Source organism: Gymnodraco acuticeps, unplaced genomic scaffold (genome assembly GCF_902827175.1).
Source record: "Gymnodraco acuticeps unplaced genomic scaffold, fGymAcu1.1, whole genome shotgun sequence".
NCBI classification, from domain to species: domain Eukaryota; kingdom Metazoa; phylum Chordata; class Actinopteri; order Perciformes; family Bathydraconidae; genus Gymnodraco; species Gymnodraco acuticeps.
Genome location: NW_022990513.1, coordinates 1,778,812 through 1,785,408, shown reverse-complemented (window position 1 = coordinate 1,785,408; position 6,597 = coordinate 1,778,812). Strand labels below are relative to the sequence as shown.

The 6,597-nt window shown below is 36.7% G+C and overlaps 1 long non-coding RNA gene across 1 annotated transcript; it reads left to right on the top strand.

The window, feature by feature from the left end:
* The first annotated feature begins 3,842 nt into the window (after positions 1–3,842).
* Positions 3,843–5,056, top strand: LOC117553204. Its single transcript, XR_004570089.1, has 3 exons — positions 3,843–3,871; positions 4,064–4,114; positions 4,424–5,056. It is a non-coding gene; the product is annotated as an uncharacterized LOC117553204 (long non-coding RNA).
* The last annotated feature ends 1,541 nt before the right edge of the window (positions 5,057–6,597 follow it).

Sequence of the window (6,597 nt, the reverse complement as noted above, 5' to 3'; positions counted from 1 at the left end):
GAACGTATATTAAATACGTTTATTTTCTACATATCTTTGCCATTTATTGTCTTGCTTATAATAATGATAATAGTCATTTATAAATATCATTTTAGAGCACACCTTTGAAATCGAGAATCAGGCTCGATATATGGTTAAATTAAAATCAGTAGGCGAGGCTGTAATTTCGCCAGCTGTTACTCTCATGAGCGAGGCAGAAAATAATAGTTTTAACATGACAAAAAGCTGCTGTGTCGTTTACCTCAAACATTAAAACAAATCCAGAGTTACGTGTTTCTGTACTTCCTCTAAGAAGAAAAGACAGTAAAAGAAGAGCTCTGTGGCTTCAGGCTTGATCGCCGTTCAAATGACAGCGTTGGTTTCCCCAAAAGTGGGCGGAGCTGTAAAGTGACGTAGATTTTACTATCATCTATTATTCAAAACCATTCTATGTATTCTAACGTAAATTACATGCCAGTGTTTTATCTTTTTATTTATTTGTTTTTATTCTAAATCGTATTAACGTCTGTCAGGAAAATAAATGGGGTTTAGAGCCTCAAAATACTGAAATCTGTATTTTTTAAAATCTTTTCCTTCTAATTTGTTATTCTTTTCTAAATAACACAGTTATTTACTCAACAATAACACACAATTATCCTTGTTTTTATTTATTTGTTTAATTCTATAATCTTGGGCTTTTTAGCCGTAAATAAAGTCACCAGAAACAGACGGGACATTTCGAGATTTAGGATGGCCGAAGACACTACATTACCCATAATCCCCAGCTATCGTTTGGGACTACAGTCCCGTTGACAAACCCCGTGATGTTGGAGTGGTAGTGCGCCAAGGTTACGCCGAGCGTCAAGCTCTTTGAAATGGAACGAAACCACGGCAGACTATTCAAAACTGGACTCGAACGCCCCCCGAGAAATACACATGCTGGCTATTGTGTTTCGCAACATGTTCTCTATGGCACGTATCTACTGGGAATTGTAGTTTTAAAAGACGTTTTTCCCAAAATTAGAAGTTGCCAGTATTAAACTGTGTACAGCCCTGGAGGTTTAGGCGATAGGAAACACATTGGTGTGTACACATTTAAAACATGTAATTACTAAATGGGTAAAAATCGCTTATATCCATAATGGGCAGCATTAATATATACCCACATGACAGCTCATTGTTACTTTGTAATTCTACTCCACTACAATTCAGAGGTTAACCTGGTATTTTTACTCCACTACATTTAGTTTAGTTACTTTGCAGATTCTGATTAATGATGTGAAATATAAACAACCCTTAAAGCAGACTTTAGTTACACCGGAGTAAAATTCAGGGAAGGTGATTGTCAAGTGCCAACAATCAGGAGAGATATTTGATAGGTGGTGCTTGAGAAGACGAAACATTTATCTGCAGATCTCTATAAAGTATATTCATTACTCGTTATTCTCTACTAATAGTTAATTAAAAACTGTATAATGGCTATTTTGCACATCCCTTTCAAGATTTCCTAAGGTTTATTGATCATATACACAACTTGGGTCGCAGGTTCCTCAACAGCGCATTACAAGACATCTATCAATATGTGTGTACCTCCACCATTAAACTGTCATATTCTGCACATTTCTTATTCTATCTACATACATAAGAGTATAATTAATGTGTATAATATCAGTTAAAATAAGTGCTTCAACATAGTTAACATTGCAGGAAAGCAATATATTAGACGTTAAGTACTTTGTCAGGCTTAATATTCATCGGTAGATAGATACCCCCAAAGCTTTTTTCTTGTTTAAAATAAGACCTTAACCTAAAGTATTCTTTAATGTGTTAATAAAGGTTAATTCGTTTGTCTGTTTTGCACATCCTCCTATTAATATCTTTGTACATCCGGCACTAAACTGTTTTATTGTAGAGATCACTTATAGTATCTTCTTGACTTTTTATATTCTATATTTCTATCATTGACCTTCTACTTTCCCCCTATGAAAGTATGTACTCTTAATATTGTTTTCATCAAATAACATTATTCAACAAAAATAATTCAATAACGTGCTTTAACCACTAGGCGGTGCACACAAGGTACACACAGCATACTAATAATAACTTTGTATTATTAGTGTAGGACACTTATGTATGTATAACATCTGAAGATGTGTAGTTTTATTCATGTTTTTACATAATTTTACAGGATATTGCTATATTATTTCACATGTTTTACTTCTACACATTAATATCTGATTTGTAAAACATCACAGACAGAAAGGTATATCCGTCATTTAATGGTACGCTATTGAAATTCTGAATCCATAGATGTGTCTCCCATCACCCAAATCCCTTGACTATTCTCTCAACTCAGTATTTACATTCTTATATTCAAAGAAAATCAGTAATATCTTTAAAAAACTACAAGTCCTTTTCTATCAGCTGTGCACCGTTATGGTGTAAATATAACCTATTATCTACCAATTGGATCAAATATAAAAGTCAGCCGAATTACTATTGATACTGCAAGGAGACGTATTTTGTGAAAAGAAATTGAAGATGTTGTTTAATTGTTGATATATTTATGATCCACATCAAGTATTCAGTTTTGGCGGCAGTTCCTCATGTTTGTCTAGAAGTCTTCTCATCAGGGCTCTATAAATAAAGAACTACGGCAGATGTATAATATTTAATGCAGCCGAACCGTGTATTACAATGCCGTTATGTGATGACTTCCAAAGAGAAAAGCAAGAACACTCTGAATTAGGTATTATTTTATTTTTCGTTTTCGGATATCACAACTTATTAACACCATAGCCCAGCGTTTATTGCGGCTAAAACATCCAATCAACGAGCTTCAAGCTGAGGATCTTGGGTAATCAGTTCGGTGGGTTTGTGGTGTGTATCGCTCGAAATGTCCCGTCTGTTTCCGGTGACTTTATTTACGGCTAAAAAGCCCAAGATTATAGAATTAAACGAATAAATAAAAACAAGGATAATTGTGTGTTATGGTTGAGTAAATAACAGTGTGTTATTTAGAAAAGAATAACAAATTAGAAGGAAAAGATTTTAAAAAATACAGATTTCAGTATTTTGAGGCTCTAAACCCCATTTATTTTCCTGACAGACGGGAAAAAAGTCCGACATTATACGATTTAAAATAAAAACAAATAAAAAGATAAAACACTGGCATGTAATTTACGTTAGAATAAATAGAATAGTTTTGAATAATAGATGATAGTAAAACGTCACTTTACAGCCCCGCCCACTTTTGGGGAAACCAACGCTGTCATTTGAACGGCGATCAAGCCTGAAGCCACAGAGCTCTTCTTTTACTGTCCTTTCTTCTTAGAGGAAGTACAGAAACAAGTAACTCTGGATTTGTTTTAATCTTTGAGGTGCAATAAACGACACAGCAGCTTTTTGTCATGTTAAAACTATTATTTTCTGCCTCGCTCATGAGAGTAACAGCTGCCGAAATTACAGCCTCGCCTACTGATTTTAATTTAACCATATATCGAGCCCGATTCTCGATTTCAAATGTGTGCTCTAAAATGATATTTATAAATGACTATTATCATTATTATAAGCAAGGCAATAAATGGCAAAGATATGTAGAAAATAAACGTAACGTGGGAGAAGATATGTTTCTAGAAGATATGTAGAAAATAAACGTATTTAAGATACGTTCATAACGAACGTAACGTGGGAGAAGATATGTTTCTAGAAGATATGTAGAAAATAAACGTATTTGAGATACGTTCATAACAAACGTAACGTGGGAGAAAATACGTTTCTAGCTAAACGTAATTGAGAATGCAGTTTAGTTCTGTGGGAACGTAATTTTTAGGAGACAGGGTTGGGTGATGACGATGATGATGGTGGTGGTGATGGTGGAAATAACAACAAAGTAAGTAACAAGTAAAAAATGTATCTATAAGCTCTCAAGGCGGGAGGCGGGAAAACATATAGATTGGATATTTTTGCTATTTGACATAAAACAACGTATACAGTATAGGGTTATTTGTGTCCATATTTCCCAGTTATTACCACTGTAAAAGTTAACCGTGTACATGTTGTCATGTCACTGTTTAATTTACAGATCCATGGAGAGAGAACCGAAGCTCCAGAGAAAACCGAAGCCCCAGAGACAGTAAGTAGATGCATATTCTTAAGGTATAGGTTACATGAAAATGTTATCTGGACAGTGGTTATGTTTTTGATGGGTAACTGCAAAACTGATGCATTACCGTGCGTGCCCATGTTAGATCAAGTTTAGGACAGTGATTTGTTACTTTAGTGCCTTTATCATTCTTGTGCAGTAGACAACTATTTACTACTGATCTATACAAACTATGTTAGTTTGTATAATGTTAATTAATAATCAATTGTGATATTCCATAAAATATATTTGTGAAAGTTGTAGGCCTACTAATACATTTATATGTGATGTATTTTTCAGATTGAAATTGTGAAGGGGTCAGGAGTGTTTTGCAAAAGAGATGCGTGGAAGGCATCCATCCATACCACCTCTGGCACAGCAATGGTGCGAACTCTCCTCCTCGGCACAAAGAATGGTTGAGAAATAAACAGACGTGCGATCACCGCTAAATGCACTTTAATACAGGGGTATCTTCTCTTGCACTTTAGGTAGCTCTTTTTTTGCAGCTCTTTTATCTCCTCCTGTACTTTATATGTCGTAGCTGTTACATTGTACTACCTTGTGGTAAATGCTTGTATGCTGCTCATGTAGAGTTATATTTGTATTTATTCATGTTAGCAAACTATGGATAAGCTTAAAATAGGAATACTTTGGGTAAAACTGTGAGCTGGATTTGGGGCCTGTTGACATGTGTTTTTGAGGACAAAGGAAGATGGGGGAAGGTGAGAGCATGTCTTGATTTGCATTCACCTTAGATCTTGCTACAGTGATTGGGGAAACCTAAGATTTGAGGTGTTAGTGATATTTGGGGCTGCCAATCAAGGAGGTCCGAATGGGAGGATCTGATAACTCCTCCCATTGTCAAAGAGTATGAACACAGACACACACGCGGTGTTCAGTCTCTTTCCTCTGGCTGGCTCACGTGCAGGTAAATTCGGGATCCCAAAGATTAACTGTATTGAATTTGTACTGTATTGATTGTATTGTATTGTCATATTACCATTAAAGTAGATTATTGTTTACTTGGTAGCTCTAGATTTCTTCCTGTATTAACCAGCTTGATAGGGACGCGCAGAGATTTGAAAAGCGGACCAGATATCCCTTTAAATCTCTAACAAAGTGGTGACCCCTGACGTGCCAGATATAACGAAGCTGAGGAAGAATCCAGACGACCGGAATGGGTCGGAAACAAACGCTTTCAAACATCTCAGACAATCAGCAGGGCCCTGCACAACTATACAAATGAGGTACGCAGACGCCTGTTATGAAAATCGACTGTCTGTAATTGGATACACTAAAACTTTAGGATTGTCTGTAGGCGTTTCACAGTGTTTTTGAAGTTTAAATGGAATATACAATGCATATTTTACTATGTTAGGAAAGTTATATACAAAACGTAAACGTTGATCGCCAGGTAGACGGAAAGTCCTGCGTAATGTAAATAGAGCAGTTTGGCGCGGATCTGCAGGTAGTTTATTCCTGAGTGGCGTGGAGACGGTGCAGTTTGTTTGGTTGCGAGGTTTGATTCCTGCACGACAAAACCTGGAAACTCGATATATCAGATCGGGTCGCCGTTTAAAACTGGGGTTAAATAACAGACCAAGGCTGAAAGCTAAAAGCCAGAGGTCTGTTATATGTTAAATCGAGGGAGAGAATGCGAACCTCACCAAAAATTGTGACGGGACCGTCTCTCGTTTTCCCTTTGTCTGTAAACTTAATTTGAAAAGCTAAACGTGTGATAAAGGGCTTTTCACGACCTGGGAGTTCCCTATGGAATGGTCACATTCTTTAAGAGTGTCGAAGCATCATTCGGGTCCACTAGCCTGTTGAAATAAACATCACATTATAAAAGCTGGACAAACTGTACGGGGAATAAATCTGTGTGATTTTTCAATTATCTCCGGGGCTCAAAAAGGCACTCAGGAGAGTGAAGCTCATTTGTGGTCTGCTGCTGCCATCTAGTGGCTGAAAGGGGGTAACACACCCTTGACATTTTTATATAGTTTAGCTTCAAACTTAGAGTTTCATCATTACATTGCGGGCCGGTATTGAAGACGGGAAGCACGTTAATAGTAACAACGACAATAGCCCAGTATATTAATACAAGTGAACACATATTAATTAAGTCAGATAGATAAAAGCGAAGTGAATATGGAACGACAGGATGGTAAAGACTATTCTGAAATTCCAGGGAGTTACCGGGAGCAATGGGAACAGATTAAGAGATTGATTTTAAGTGGAATCAAACAGGGGGCTAAAGAAAAGGCTTGTACTGATCTCCGATTCCTACACGATAAAATGATAACAGAGAATAGAGTGGGGGATGACGACACCGTAGGTAATTTGGGCACAGCATTGAATTTATATGAAAGACAGATTGTAAAGCAACTTGCACACCTAAACGAACAGAAGCCCAGATGGTTTGCCCGTAGCAAATGGAACAAACAAAAACAGGCACTAGATAGATTGAGGAG